Genomic DNA, 16,735 nt, shown 5'->3' on the forward strand with positions numbered 1-16,735 from the left:
TGGTTAGCCTCCACTTTTTGCCTGATGTAATTTCAAGCCATAAAAGCACTCAGTGGCAGCTGGCATGTGCCCAATGTTGGGGGTAGGGCAGGGGGCACAAATATATATAGATATATATATATATATATTTATTATCTACTGGCGGTCGCCAGTAGATAGTTATAGTTAGGACCGAGTTTCCATAGGAAATCTCAAAATTCTATTTTGAATAACTTTGGCGCCGGTTGACGAATCCTCGCGAAATTTTCAAAACTAATGGGGCACTCTGCTCAGCTCCTACCCTGAAAGTCTCGGGGTGATTCGTCAAGCGGGGGCTGAGAAAAAAGGGGGTCCCAAAACGCGTTTTCCCCATGCATTTTCCCATAGGACCTTTAGTCGAAGGTACAGCCCGAACGGCTGAACAGAATTACTTGAAGTTTGGCAAAGAGGTAGTCCTCAGGTCAGGCATGTGCCTTTTGCATATGTGGTGTCAATCTGTTCAGAAGTTCCTGTGAAAACTGCAGTTAAAAGTACATAAATATCTATATGCGCGGACCGTGCGCGCACGGTGCGCGCACCATAACGTGCGCGAGCGTAATTGTGAAGGGTGAAAAAAACATTTTATTTTTTTCAAAAAAATCGCGAGGTGCGCGCACCGTGCGCACACCGTCGCGAGGTGCGCGCACGGTGCACGCACGGCGAAAAAAAAAATCATTAAAAAAATAGATTTAAAAATAAATCAAATTTAAGTGTTTAGATGTTAGGTGGCTCTAAAAAGAGCCGTTGTGTTAATTGAGGAACAGAGGAACTAAAAAATGAAAAAAATTATGGGGTGCCGCATGTGTGCTGCTGTATCTTGCTCTCTATTAGGGGAATGCTGGTGTCACCATAAGAGAGAAGAGCATTGCACGCATTGCACCGTATATGCACCCTCTTGAACAGAGGGTGCATATCCAGAGGAACAGAAGAAGGTGAAGCTGCCACCGCAGATGAAATGCTCGGCTGAGCTGCCGATGATGTGCTCGGCTGAGCTGCTGGAGGGTTGTCTCTAGCAGCTAGAGCATAAGCCACAGGATGTACTCCTTTAACGTGCCTGATCATAGTGAAAATACTAAAAGAGTATTTCTATTTAGGATCTCCTCTTGACAAGACAACACCACAAATAGTGCAGGTGACTTTCGGAGCATTCGCCTTCTTCTGCCCCTCTGGAAATGTAAAGAATTGCCATATAAAAGAGTCTTTCTGTTTCCTCTGTCTCTGTGTCACAAGGGTCTCCTGCTCACTCCCAGAAGATGACTGCTGCTCTACCATTCTCAAGTACTGGAGTACTGGAAAAGCTGCTCAGCTCCTTCTCCCAGGGAATCAGAAGAAATAATGAGGGGAGTGGGTGTGGTGTTGGAAGTTTCTGGAACTAAACTACTTTAAACCAATGAAAAGTGTTGTTTCTTAATCACATGACCTGAAACTACTATAAACCAATGAAAAGTGTTGTTTCTTAATCACATGACATGCCGTGCGCGCACGGTGCGCGCACGGTACGGAGCACGCGCGCATGCGTGTACGGAGCAGGCACGCACGGAGCACGCACGACGTACGCATGCGCACGTGGAGCACGTACGCATGCGCGCAACATTCGCGCACGGTGCGCGCACGGTCAAAAACCCTTAAAAAAAAATATATACAAATTAAAGTGTTTATAAGTTTATACAAGATATTAACTATGCTGTTCAACTTTATCCAAATTAAAAAAAAAAGAGCTGAGCCATTCCATATTACAGGATACAGTCAATCTATAACTATATACATAGGTAGCCTATTGTAAAATAAATATTTAAAAAATATAATAATACATTCATAAATTAGCATTTAAAAAACCTTGCAAATTCACTGAAAAAACCATAGGTTTCACACACGTTATAGTTAGGAATTAGCATTTAAAAAACTTGCAAATTCACTGAAAAAACCATAGGTTTCACACACGGTATAGTTAGGAATTAGCATTAGGGGTGGGCGGAATTTGCGTAATTGCGTTACGCAAATCTCCGCGAAACGGTAAAAAATCTCCGCGAACACGCAGAAATTCCGCGAACACGCGGAATTGCTTGTTCGCGATGCTTTTTTCCTGTTCGCAATTGCTGTTTGCGTGCTCGAGGAGAAATATCTCATGAACATGCATTTTGAGAACGCGAACAAGCAAAAATTTCGCGAAATCGCGGAAAGCAGACTTTTGAGCAATTCCGCGTTCTCCGCGGAACGCGAAATTCCGCAAATTCCGCAAATTCCGCGAGCGGAACGGAATTTGCTGCCCAGGCCTAATTAGCATTTAAAAAACCTTGCAAATTCACTGAAAAAACCATAGGTTTCACACACGTTATAGGTAGGAATTAGCATTTAAAAAACCTTGCAAATTCACTGAAAAAACCATAGGTTTCACACATGTTATAGTTACCTGGACATTTCACTCGTGCAAAACCATTGAAATTCCCCGTTATAGTTACTTCAGCTAACTATAACTCGCGCGCCCGCAATCCACTGCTGATGACGTCACATATTACATCACTCATGACATGTACAGTGACATCACTCATGTCATCACTGATGACATCTCAAATGCTTAGCCCTCTGATAAGACTAACTGCTCACCCACGCTACCACAAAAAGAGCATTGGAATGATCTGCTGTGGCCTCTGTGTACCGTTTGGGGAATCGCTGGACTCTCTGCACAGTGTACTTCACTTGATTACACTATCGAGAGAGCCACTTTCCTACACCACCGCACTGCCTCACATCACTCCAAGGAAGTCACTGATAGCGCCTCACTGTCCTGCTCTTACTAGCTCCCGCCTCTCCAAGGGAGTCCACGATTCCCACCTCACTGCCTCACATCACTCCAAGGAAGTCACTGATACCCATCACTGTCCTACTCTTACTAGCTCCCGCCTCTCCAAGGGAGTCCAGGATTCCCACCTCACTGCCTCACATCACTCCAAGGAAGTCACTGATACCCCTCACTGTCCTGCTCTTACTAGCTCCCGCCTCTCCAAGGGAGTCCACGATTCCCACCTCACTGCCTCACATCACTCCAAGGAAGTCACTGATACCCATCACTGTCCTACTCTTACTAGCTCCCGCCTCTCCAAGGGAGTCCAGGATTCCCACCTCACTGCTTCACATCACTCCAAGGAAGTCACTGATACCCCTCACTGTCCTGCTCTTACTAGCTCCCGCCTCTCCAAGGGAGTCCAGGATTCCCACCTCACTGCCTCACATCACTCCAAGGAAGTCACTGATACCCATCACTGTCCTACTCTTACTAGCTCCCGCTTTTCCAAGGGAGTCCAGGATTCCCACCTCACTGCCTCACATCACTCCAAGGAAGTCATTGATAGCACCTAACTGTCCTACTCTTACTAGCTCCCGCCTCTCCAAGGGAGTCCAGGATTCCCACCTCACTGCCTCACATCACTCCAAGGAAGTCATTGATAGCACCTCACTGTACTACTCTTACTAGCTCCCGCTTCTCCAAGGGAGTCCAGGATTCCCACCTCACTGCCTCACATCACTCCAAGGAAGTCATTGATAGCACCTAACTGTCCTACTCTTACTAGCTCCCGCCTCTCCAAGGGAGTCCAGGATTCCCACCTCACTGCCTCACATCACTCCAAGGAAGTCACTGATAGCGCCTCACTGTCCTACTCTTACTAGCTCCCGCCTCTCCAAGGGAGTCCAGGATTCCCATCTCACTGCCTCACATCACTCAAAGGAAGTCGTTGATAGCACCTCACTGTACTACTCTTAATAGCTCCCGCCTCTCCAAGGGAGTCCAGGATTCCCACCTCACTGCCTCACATCACTCCAAGGAAGTCATTGATAGCACCTCACTGTACTACTCTTACTAGCTTCCGCCTCTCCAAGGGAGTCCAGGATTCCCACCTCACTGCCTCACATCACTCCAAGGAAGTCACTGATACCCCTCACTGTCCTACTCTTACTATCTCCCACCTCTCCAAGGGAGTCCAGGATTCCCATCTCACTGCCTCACATCACTCCAAGGAAGTCACTGATACCCATCACTGTCCTGCTCTTACTAGCTCCTGCCTCTCCGCAGGGAGTCCAGGATTCCCAAATCACTGCCTCACATCACTCCAAGGAAGTCACTTATACCCCTCACTGTCCTGCTCTTACTAGCTCCCGCCTCTCCAAGGGAGTCCACGATTCCCACCTCACTGCCTCACATCACTCCAAGGAAGTCACTGATACCCCTCACTGTCCTACTCTTACTAGCTCCCGCCTCTCCAAGGGAGTCCAGGATTCCCACCTCACTGCCTCACATCACTCCAAGGAAGTCACTGATACCCATCACTGTCCTACTCTTACTAGCTCCCGCCTCTCCAAGGGAGTCCAGGATTCCCACCGCACTGCCTCACATCACTCCAAGGAAGTCACTGATACCCATCACTGTCCTGCTCTTACTAGCTCCCGCCTCTCCAAGGGAGTCCAGGATTCCCACCTCACTGCCTCATATCACTCCAAGGAAGTCACTGATACCCATCACTGTCCTACTCTTACTAGCTCCCGCCTCTCCAAGGGAGTCCAGGATTCCCACCGCACTGCCTCACATCACTCCAAGGAAGTCACTGATACCCATCACTGTCCAGCTCTTACTAGCTCCCGCCTCCCCAAGGGAGTCCAGGATTCCCACCTCACTGCCTCACATCACTCCAAGGAAGTCACTGATAGCGCCTCACTGTCCTACTCTTACTAGCTCCCGCCTCTCCAAGGGAGTCCAGGATTCCCACCTCACTGCCTCACATCACTCCAAGGAAGTCACTGATACCCATCACTGTCCTACTCTTACTAGCTCCCGCCGCTCCAAGGGAGTCCAGGATTCCCACCGCACTGCCTCACATCACTCCAAGGAAGTCACTGATAGCCCTCACTGTTCTACTCTTACTAGCTTCCACCTCTCCAAGGGAGTCCAGGATTCCCACCTCACTGCCTCACATCACTCCAAGGAAGTCACTGATACCCCTCACTGTCCTACTCTTACTATCTCCCACCTCTCCAAGGGAGTCCAGGATTCCCATCTCACTGCCTCACATCACTCCAAGGAAGTCACTGATACCCATCACTGTCCTGCTCTTACTAGCTCCTGCCTCTCCGCAGGGAGTCCAGGATTCCCAAATCACTGCCTCACATCACTCCAAGGAAGTCACTTATACCCCTCACTGTCCTGCTCTTACTAGCTCCCGCCTCTCCAAGGGAGTCCACGATTCCCACCTCACTGCCTCACATCACTCCAAGGAAGTCACTGATACCCCTCACTGTCCTACTCTTACTAGCTCCCGCCTCTCCAAGGGAGTCCAGGATTCCCACCTCACTGCCTCACATCACTCCAAGGAAGTCACTGATACCCATCACTGTCCTACTCTTACTAGCTCCCGCCTCTCCAAGGGAGTCCAGGATTCCCACCGCACTGCCTCACATCACTCCAAGGAAGTCACTGATACCCATCACTGTCCTGCTCTTACTAGCTCCCGCCTCTCCAAGGGAGTCCAGGATTCCCACCTCACTGCCTCATATCACTCCAAGGAAGTCACTGATACCCATCACTGTCCTACTCTTACTAGCTCCCGCCTCTCCAAGGGAGTCCAGGATTCCCACCGCACTGCCTCACATCACTCCAAGGAAGTCACTGATACCCATCACTGTCCAGCTCTTACTAGCTCCCGCCTCCCCAAGGGAGTCCAGGATTCCCACCTCACTGCCTCACATCACTCCAAGGAAGTCACTGATAGCGCCTCACTGTCCTACTCTTACTAGCTCCCGCCTCTCCAAGGGAGTCCAGGATTCCCACCTCACTGCCTCACATCACTCCAAGGAAGTCACTGATACCCATCACTGTCCTACTCTTACTAGCTCCCGTCGCTCCAAGGGAGTCCAGGATTCCCACCGCACTGCCTCACATCACTCCAAGGAAGTCACTGATAGCGCCCCACTGTCCTACTCTTACTAGCTCCCGCCTCTCCAAGGGAGTCCAGGATTCCCACCTCACTGCCTCAAAATCACTCCAAGGAAGTCACTTATACCCCTCACTGTTCTACTCTTACTATCTCCCGCCTCTCCAAGGGAGTCAAGGATTCCCACCGCACTGCCTCACATCACTCCAATGAAGTCACTGATAGCGCCCAACTGTCCTACTCTTACTAGCTCCCGCCTCTCCAAGGGAGTCCAGGATTCCCACCTCACTGCCTCACATCACTCCAAGGAAGTAGGAAGTCATTGATACCCATCACTGTCCTACTCTTACTAGCTCCCACATCTCCAAGGGAGTCCAGGATTCCCACCTCACTGCCTCACATCACTCCAAGGAAGTCGTTGATAGCACCTCACTGTCCTACTCTTACTAGCTCCCGCCTCTCAAAGGGAGTCCAGGATTCCCACCTCACTGCCTCACATCACTCCAAGGAAGTCACTGATAGCGCCCCACTGTACTACTCTTACTAGCTCCCGCCTCTCCAAGGGAGTCCAGGATTCCCACCTCACTGCCTCACATCACTCCAAGGAAGTCACTTATACTCCTCACTGTCCTACTCTTACTAGCTTTCGCCTCTGCAAGGGAGTCCAGGATTCCCACCTCACTGCTTCACATCACTCCAAGGAAGTCACTGATACCCCTCACTGTCCTGCTCTTACTAGCTCCCGCCGCTCCAAGGGAGTCCAGGATTCCCATCGCACTGCCTCACATCACTCCAAGGAAGTCACTGATGCCCCTCACTGTCCTACTCTTACTAGCTCCCACCCCTCCAAGGGAGTCCAGGATTCCCATCTCACTGCCTCACATCACTCCAAGGAAGTCACTGATAGCACCTCACTGTTCTACTCTTACTAGCTCCCGCCTCTCCAAAGGAGTCCAGGATTCCCACCTCACTGCCTCACATCACTCCAAGGAAGTCACTGATACCCCTCACTGTCCTACTCTTACTAGCTCCCGCCTCTCCAAGGGAGTCCAGGATTCCCATCTCACTGCCTCACATCACTCCAAGGAAGTCACTGATAGCGCCTCACTGTCCTACTCTTACTAGCTCCCACCTCTCCAAGGGAGTCCAGGATTCCCACCTCACTGCCTCACATCACTCCAAGGAAGTCACTGATACCCCTCACTGTCCTACTCTTACTAGCTCCCGCCTCTCCAAGGGAGTCCAGGATTCCCATCTCACTGCCTCACATCACTCCAAGGAAGTCACTGATAGCGCCTCACTGTCCTACTCTTACTAGCTCCCGCCTCTCCAAGGGAGTCCAGGATTCCCATCTCACTGCCTCACATCACTCCAAGGAAGTCACTGATAGCACCTCACTGTTCTACTCTTACTAGCTCCCGCCTCTCCAAAGGAGTCCAGGATTCCCACCTCACTGCCTCACATCACTCCAAGGAAGTCACTGATACCCCTCACTGTCCTACTCTTACTAGCTCCCGCCTCTCCAAGGGAGTCCAGGATTCCCATCTCACTGCCTCACATCACTCCAAGGAAGCCACTGATAGCGCCTCACTGTCCTACTCTTACTAGCTCCCACCTCTCCAAGGGAGTCCAGGATTTCCACCTCACTGCCTCACATCACTCCAAGGAAGTCACTGATAGCGCCTCACTGTTCTACTCTTACTAGCTCCCGCCCCTCCAAGGGAGTCCAGGATTCCCACCTCACTGCCTCACATCACTCCAAGGATGTCACTGATAGCACCTCACTGTCCTACTCTTACTAGCTCTCACCTCTCCAAGGGAGTCCAGGATTCCCACCTCACTGCCTCACATCACTCCAAGGAAGTCACTGATAGCGCCCCACTGTACTACTCTTACTAGCTCCCGCCTCTCCAAAAGAGTCCAGGATTCCCACCTCACTGCCTCACATCACTCCAAGGAAGTCACTTATACCCCTCACTGTCCTGCTCTTACTAGCTCCCGCCTCTGCAAGGAAGTCCAGGATTCCCACCTCACTGCCTCACGTCACTCCAAGGAAGTCACTGATACCCCTCACTTTCCTACTCTTACTACCTCCCGCCTCTCCAAGGGAGTCCAAGATTCCCACCTCACTGCCTCAAAATCACTCCAAGGAAGTCACTGATAGTGCCCCACTGTCCTACTCTTACTAGCTCCCGCCTCTCCAAGGCAGTCCAGGATTCCCACCTCACTGCTTCACATCACTGAAAGGGGCCACTGGATTCCAACCTCCCAACATGCACTGCCTCCCTGTTCTCCAACTCTCCAATCACATGATTCTCGCCTCCTGATGCCTCTCACTGCCTCAGTACCTCCCTTCACTCCAAGGGTGGGTGACAGGATGGCCATCTCCTGATAGCCTCCCACTGTCTCACCCAACCCAAGGGGGTACTGGATTCCCACCTCCTAGTACATCTCAATACCTCCAATTAGTCCATGGGGGTCGCAGGATTCCCAGCGCCTAAGATATTATTAGATATTAACGTGCAAGAGTGCGATAACTTGGTATTTCCATGATAAACCGGATACAGCCGAGTACAGATGTGTAAAGTCACATACAGTAATACCGATCCAGTGCTGGTAATCATAACATAAGTCGAATGTTTCAGTGTTTTACTACAAACAAGTTTGACCAAAGTCATGAAGTTCATACCCACCTCCTGATAGCCTCGTACTTTATTTACTTCTCACTATCCCACCGCTGCATGGGCCTCTGGACTTTTTAGGTGTTTCACTTCCTTAATTCAGTTTTATATGTGCCTTTCTGAGTGTTTGCCTTGGACTTCTCTTCGCCCACTGGATGAAGCTTCTTGGATTAACACTGATTTAATTTCTCCATCTGGCCTGTAAGTACTCCACTGAGTTGCCAGGTCTAATTCCTCCTCGATTGTTTTTGTGAATAATTTCCTCACAGCACAGTCCATGTGGCCTAGAGTACTGTATATACTCAGTCTTCTTTTATCTGGTCCTGATGATGACCTGTTATGTTGCACAAGAGTTGAAACGCAATCAACTTCCAACACGCATACTCTTCCCTGCACTCACACTATCTCCTGCAGTAACTCTGTCCTACACTCACACTTTCCCATCCTTTCCCACCCAGATGCAGTGACCTCTGCACTCACAGTCTATTCTGCACTCACACTCTCTCTCAAACTCTATCATATATTTACACCCTCTCCTGCACTCTCACTCTCCCAACCTGTTCCACCCAGACCCAGTGTGCTCCGCCCTCACACGCTCTCCTACACTCACACTCACTCTTGCACTCACACTGGTCCCTGAACTCACACTCTCTCCTACACTCACACTCTCTCCTGCACTCACACTCTCCCCTGCACTCACACTATCTCCTGCAGTAACTCTCTACTACACTCACACTCTTTTGTGTACTAACTCTCTCCTACACTCACTTCCCCATCCTCTGCCACCCAGTCCCAGTGTACTATACACTCACACTATCTCCTGCACTCACACTCTCTCATCCTGTCCCACCCAGACCCAATGTCCTCTGCACTCACACCCTATCCTGCACTCACACTCTCTCCTGCACTCACACTCTCGCATCCTGTTCCACCCAGACCTAGAGACCGCTCAACTCAAACGCTCTCCTATATTCCTACACTTACTGGCTTAGCTGAGTGCAGGGGGAAGAAGCAATTGTGAGAACTGGAGAAGGAAAAGAGCCAAAGAGAAGGAAACCTACGAGTAATGGGAGATAAAGAGGGAGAGAGCAGGAAGAGAGTGGGTGCAGAGGAGAAGAGAGAGTGTGAGCCCAGAGAGAGGATGAGAGAACTTGAGTGCTGGAGGGGAAATGCGTGTGAGTAAAAAAGAAGGAGCAGAGTGAATGCCTGAGAAAGAAAAGGATGTCAGTGGAAGGGGAAAGAACAAGAGTGCTCAGGATTAATAGGTTTTAGTGCTAAAACAGAAGCGGCATGATAGCACCAAGGGCAAGTAGGCGTGAGTGCAGAAGGAGAATGTGAGTGGAAGTACTGAAGAGCAAGAGTGTGAGTACGAGTGCCAATGGAGACAGTGAGTTAAGGTACTGGAGCAAAGAGGGAATGCGAGTGAGTACAAGGAATTACTAACAAGAACAGGATGAGAGAGAGTGAGTGCAGGAGAGTGTGAGTGCAGGAGAGAGTGTGAGTTCAGGAGAGAGTGTGAGTGCAGAGGAGACTGAGGCTGGTGGGACAAGATGGGAGAGTGTGAGTGCAGAAGAGAGTGTGAGCACAGGTGAGAGTGTGAGTGTAGGAGAGAGGGTGAGTGCAGGAGAGTGTGAGTGCAGAGGAGATTGTGTGTGAGTGGGACAGGACAGGAGAGTGCGAGTGTAGGAGAGAGTGTGTGTGCAATAGAGAGGGTGCGACTGCAGTAGAGGCTGAGTCGGGTGGGACAGGATGTGAGAGTGTAGGAGAGACTGTGACTGCAGATGAGCATGAGGGCAGGAGAGAGTGTGAGTACAGGAGAGATTGTGAGTGGAGAAGAGGCTGAGTCTGGTGGGACAGGATGGGGGAGTGTGAGTGTAGGAGAGAGTGTGACAGCAGATGAGTGTGTGTGCAAGAGAGAGTGTGAGTTCAGGAGAGAGTGGGAGTGCAGATGAATGTGAGTGCAGAGGAGACTGAGGCTTGTGGGACAAGATGGGAGAGTGTGAGTGCAGAAGAGAGTGTGAGCACAGGAGAGAGTGTGAATGTAGGAGAGAGGGTGAGTGCAGGAGAGTGTGAGTGCAGAGGAGAATGTGCATTAGTGGGACAGGATGGGAGAGTGCGAGTGTAGGAGAGAGTGTGAGCGCAGTAGAGAGGGTGTGACTGCACAGGAGGCTGAGTCAGTGGGACAGGATGAGAGAGTATAGGAGAGACTGTGACTGCAGATGAGTGTGAGGGCAGGAGAGAGTGTGAGTACAGGAGAGAGTGTGAGTGGAGAGGAGGCAGAGTCTGGTGGGACAGGATGGGGGTGTGTGAGTGTAGGGGAGAGTGTGAGTGCAGAAGAGAATATGAGTGCAGGAGAGTGTGTGAACGCAGCAGAGAGTGTGAGTGTAGGAGAGAGTGTGAGTGCAGGAGGTGAGTGCAGAAGACACTGGGGATGGGTGGGACAGGATGCAAGAGTGTGAGTGTAGGAGAGAGTGTAAGTGCAGAGGAGGCTGGGTCTGGGTGGGACAGGATGGGGCAGCGTGAATGCAGCAGAGATTGAGAGTGCAGTAGAGAGTGTGAGTATAGGAGAGAGTGTGAGTGTAGAGGATACTGGGTCTGGGTGGGATAAGATGGGAAGGTCTGAGTGCAAGAGAGAGTATAAGTATAGGCTAGAGTTTAAGAGAGAGTGTGAGTGCAGCAGAGGGTGAGAAAGTGTAGTGAAACCCAAGAGTTGACTCTGCAACAAAGTATGGTGCCTGCACCTTGCCGAGGGGGTTGAGAGTGCTGTGGAGACCTGTTCAATGTTTCAAGCGATAGAGACTCTGGACACACAGAAGATGTCCAGCAGAAGGAGGGGCCAGGGTCAGCATGGATTAGTCATCGATGACGTACAGGTAGTGAATACTAGTGCGTCTGGGACGTTATTCCAAAACTAGAGAAGATCATGGCTACTCAGGAATTAGGGCAGGAGCTCCTAACTGACAACAGGCCCCCATTTAAAGAGATAACTGACTAATTGAAAATTTTAGGGATTCAACACTGAAAGTTCTTGCTGAGGTGGCTGCAGGTCAACGGAGAGGTTGAGCGCTTCAGGAGGAAGTTGTGGAAAGTCATTCGGCTTTCTCAGGGCGGGCATCATCACATGGAGAGGGCCCTGTGCTCATGAGTGAGACCACGGGCAGTGTCCCAGTCAGTTGTGCAGGGCCCACCCAGCTCCTTCTAGGTACCATCTCAGGGCCCACCCCGCCCCTTCAAGGTACCATTTCAGGGCCCACCCCACTCCTTCGAGGTACCATCTCAGCGTCCACCCTGCTCCTTCGAGGTATCATCTGAGGGCTCACTCCACTCCTTCAAGGAACCATCTGAGGGCTCACACTGCTCCTTCGAGGTACCATTTCAGGGCTCACCCGCGCCTTCAAGGTACCATGTCAGGGCCTACTCTGTTCCTTCGGGTATCATGTCAGGGCCCGCCCACCCCAATCCTTCGAGAAACCATCTCATGGCCCACCCTGCTCATTCAAGGAACAATCTTGGGGCCCATGCCGCCTTTTCAAGGTACCATCTCAGGACCCACCTGTGAGAAGGTGGCCTGATCTATGCTGTCCACTAGTTCTAGTGGGAACCTTGTATCAGTCCAAACAACCCCTTATGATGATAGGTTAAAGACAACCTTAAGTGAAAGCTATCCTAGTGGTAGCTATGGAGAGCAGCCTTCAGGCTAAGTCTTGAAGGAATGTAAAGCAGCTTGTTTTACCAGTCTATAATCTCTTGAATGATCAAATGAAAAGACAACCACACCAGGTATATATTTAAAATATATGCATTTAAGATAACACACACCCCTCTAGTCCCTTTATGAGACTGGAGTTCGAAGTACTTTAGTTACAAGTGTTTAAGCATCAGTAAGAGCACAAATACACGTTTGGGCTGTTGTGTCCAAATAATTATTCCAAGGGCCACACTTACCACTGGCCCGCAATATTAAGTCAAATAAGGAGCAGTTGGCAACGTGGAAGGTTCAAGCGTTTATTGGCCACCACAGAACTCTATATAGAGGAGCCTCGTCGATCCTCACCCATCAGGTGCGCCGAGGAAGACTGCTGGCTCCTTGACAGTAACACACTTTTATACATTATCAGTTCAGCATACAAAACCTTATATGTGGAAAAGTACCAGTTAGTCCTGGCGCTCCTAATGAGCTCATGCCTATATCCAGTTTCGGTTACACATACAAAGGGTTACTATCTTTACAGAGAAGGTCGAAGGGGTGACTCCCTTCTCGTCTCAGGTCTAGAGGAATTTGCTTGATACTCCCTTTTAGCAGATGTGACCTTGCTTCTCAGCAATTCAGCCTGTCTCCTAACAAATGTATGAAAGGGGAAGCAGATGGTGGGCGGAAGAGACCATGTGATTCCTAAACGAGAGAGCCACAATCCAAGATGGAGGCTGTTCGGTTCTCGGCCCTTTCTGTCGTACTAAGCATAACGGGAATTTCGAACCCTTGAATACACCATAACTAATCATACTATCATTAGATATACTGCGCTAATCATACCATATCAACTTGAACACCTCAGAACGGCCCTTTTAGCGCAGCATAGCTAATGACGGAGTCAGTCTTCAAAAATACCCTCATCGATCTGCATTAATTCATGCATCTCCTTCTGAGCCCGCTGGGTATCTATCCTGGTTTGGTTGGGCTTGGGCCTAGGGATAGATCGGCGAACCTGAGTAGCACAATATGCACAGCAAGCGGGCCCGCACTGGAGACAAAGGCAGCAGGTGAAAATGAACCCTACTACTCCCAAAAGAATCATGAATAATTTCCACCCCCAGGTAGTCACCAGATCCCAAAACCACCCGGACAGGGACCAAGTACCAGTCTCAGTGTGAATTTCAAAAGCTAGCCGATGCAGTTTCTGGATGGCTAAATGAACGGAAGGGGCGGAGTCAGGTATATATACACAACAGGAACTGCCGATGACTCTACAAGCTCCTCCACGATCGGCCAGGATGACATCTAAAACAAGACGATTTTGAAGGGTCACAAGCCGGGTCGCCTGGAGCTCCACCGTGATATTAGTTAATATCCCTGCAGTAGTATTAACCACCCCTTCCACTACTCTGGATAGCCTCCAAATTTCTTTACTAGTGAGGATGGGCCCCCATATGGGCAATACCCCTTTCATAATATCAACAAAGTGTTGAGCCGGAGTGTCAGTCTGGTCAGTGGCATCATTACTAGTGGCTCTAGCTCCCAGACTCCGCCGACTTAAGGAATGGGACCTATGATAATCAGAAGGGGCTATGTAAACCGGTGGGTAAAGGAAGGATAAGTAACACCTACCTGCCCATCCTCTGGGTAGCCAAGTGTATGCGTTTTCACCGCACACAAAATAAACATTGGGAGGGGTGAGTGTTGGGGGACTGCTGAACGTCTGTAGTCTATAAGTGTAATTACATCTGCTATAACCTACAAATAAATGTCCAGTACCCTGCACGCAGAAAGAGGAGGATGTATTCAGCACCGGGACCGGAATGATTTTGTCATCTGAGACATTTCGCTCCTGAAAATATTTGAAATACTCAGTAAAGTTAAAAGTCACGAAATCCAATACTTCATCCCTCAACCAGGTATCATTTTCATGATCAGTGTACACGTTCATGCAGGCAGTAGGATCAAGGGTACCATCCGTTCCCTCAGCATTAGGAGTAAAACCTTGGTGTTTCTCTATATAGGCTAGAATTAAGGCATAATCCTTCTCTGAGAACCGACGTTCATCTATAGTGTAGTGTTCATATAGCATGGATAACATTTTGAACCAGGCTTCGCAACTACCTAAATAAGATAAGGGCATTGATATAAACAAATCTTGCTTATGCATCACTGACGGGAGGAGACCACAGACCCAACAATCAGTAACATTTGTGGAACTATGAGTCTGGTGTAGCATCTCAATGAAGGCATTATGTACATACTTCTGTCGGTGCCTTTCCTTATGAAGGGCGAAGGTCTGGAAATGATGCTCCTTAGGAGCAGGAGTAGACACTATCAAGGTGTGTACAGGATGGCGGAACTCTAGATATATAAACAATCCTAAGCACAATACAAATGATACAATCAATATAGAAACGAAAACAATTTTGACACGCAAACTCCATGAGGAGAACATTGGCAAATGCGGGGGAATGGTACGGGGTACTATGGGACGCCCTTCTTTAGGGACAAAACGAGCAAAAAGGGTACATTTCTCCCTAAAAGTCCAATATAATCTCGGGAAAAAGGGGTCTATAAGCAGTCCGACCTGCCAGAGGGTGCTTCTTTCCTGTGTCCGTATAGAGCCTCACAGGCAGACTCCTATTGTTCAGAAAAACAAAAAGTAAAAAGATAAAAACTTCTCGCGTTGGGGTCACACTTGACACGACCCGTGTCGAAAAGGAACTGCACCTGGGCCCCACCAACTGATCTATGTCTCTATCTTCGTTCTGAACAGAGCTTCACTTAAAGTTCCATGCTCTCAACTAGTTCAGTCCAGTGTTCCAACAATCCTCAGGTCTTTTGCTGGAGCCTCCAACTTCACTCACCAAGGCTAGACCTGGGATTCTCTATTTCCGGGGCCGCAGGTGATATCGGTCCCGACCAGGGGTTTCAGGATTAACAAACAAAGTAGGCACAGTAGGGTCAGACAAGGAGCTGGGCTCCCGACCAGATACTTTGCTTTGGGCAATTGAGTGGCCACAAAGATGGGATTCCAAACTCACAGCACTCTCCCCTCGCCCGTCAACCTCTTTGCGGGTGTCCAGGGAAAGTGACTCTTCAGTACTGGGCTCGTCTTGAGATGGCAGGCCTTCCTCCTGGTCGAGCTGTTCCCTTGGCAATGGGAGGGGAACTCGCTTAAGATGGGAGATATGGATCCAGTGCTGCTTCCCTTCGACTTTCACCGCCGTTCGCGTGGCCAGGAGCACCTGGTATGGCTGGGACCAGCGCGGATCCAAACTCGACTTCCGTTGGTAGTTCCGGACCAAGACCCACTGTCCGGGTTCTACGCTGTGTCCAGGACCCTCCGGCAGGGGCTGCAGTACGGCAGATATCTGTTGATGAATGGAACGAAGATCTTTAGTCAAAGCATACAAATAGTCAGTCAACATAGGATAGTCAATGTCCCTGAAAGATTTGGGTCGGGGCACTCCCCACACGTTGGCAGGTCTGCCGAAAATTACTTCATAAGGGGAGATACCGCTCCGTGAATGGGGAGTAGTTCTCACAGACAACAGGGCCAGGGGCAGGAGATCAGGCCATTTTAATCCTGTCGTGTCCTGAAGTTTAGCCAGTTTCAACTTCAGAATTCCATTATATTTCTCAACCAGGCCCGCTGACTGAGGATGTCGGGCTGTGTGAAACTTCTGCTGGATGGACAGACCTTTGCATACATACTTAACTAAGTTAGCATTAAAGTGTGTCCCATTGTCACTCCAAATCACCCGTGGCAACCCATATCGAGGGAAAAACTCCTTTACCAGAGCTTTCGCAGTTGCCAGGGCAGTATTTTCTTTTGTGGGATACGCCTCCACCCATTTACTGAAAGTACAAATCACCACTAGCACGTATTTCAGATTATTAACTCGCTCTAGCTGTATGTAATCCATTTGGAGTACTTCAAAAGGCAGAGTGGGTGGCGCAAAATTACCCGTTAGGACGGGAATGCTAACCCCGGGATTATGCTGGAGACAAATTATGCAATGCTGGACCAAGCTCCTAGCTGTCTTGTGAATATTAACATTATACCAGACAGGATCCAATGTTGCACAGATGCCCTGAACTCCTACATGCGAAGGTCCGTGTGCCATGGATACTACCGCATTTACAAATGCGTTTGGCAGCAACCATCTAAACTTTTCTGATAAGTCAGTCCAACACCCATTCTCATCAAGCCTCCCCACCTGTTCTTGCCAATATGTCAGCTCTTCCGGGGTCACTTCCTTTTGTAGCTCTTTCACACTATCTATGGTGTTGTTAAAAACCCCTGCTTCAATCATTCTTGCTACTACAAACATGGAAGTGGTGTCAGACTGGGCTGTTTCCTTGGCGATTCTATCCGCAAAGAAATTTCCCCTCCCCACATCATCCACTATAAC

The 16,735-nt window shown here is 49.5% G+C and overlaps 1 protein-coding gene across 4 annotated transcripts in view; it reads left to right on the top strand.

Annotated features, from left to right (window-relative positions):
* Positions 1-16,735, top strand: part of SPI1 (Spi-1 proto-oncogene) — a 125,682-nt gene that overhangs the window by 91,465 nt on the left and 17,482 nt on the right. The window lies entirely within an intron of this gene.

Source organism: Triturus cristatus, chromosome 3_1, assembly GCF_964204655.1.
Source record: "Triturus cristatus chromosome 3_1, aTriCri1.1, whole genome shotgun sequence".
NCBI classification, from domain to species: domain Eukaryota; kingdom Metazoa; phylum Chordata; class Amphibia; order Caudata; family Salamandridae; genus Triturus; species Triturus cristatus.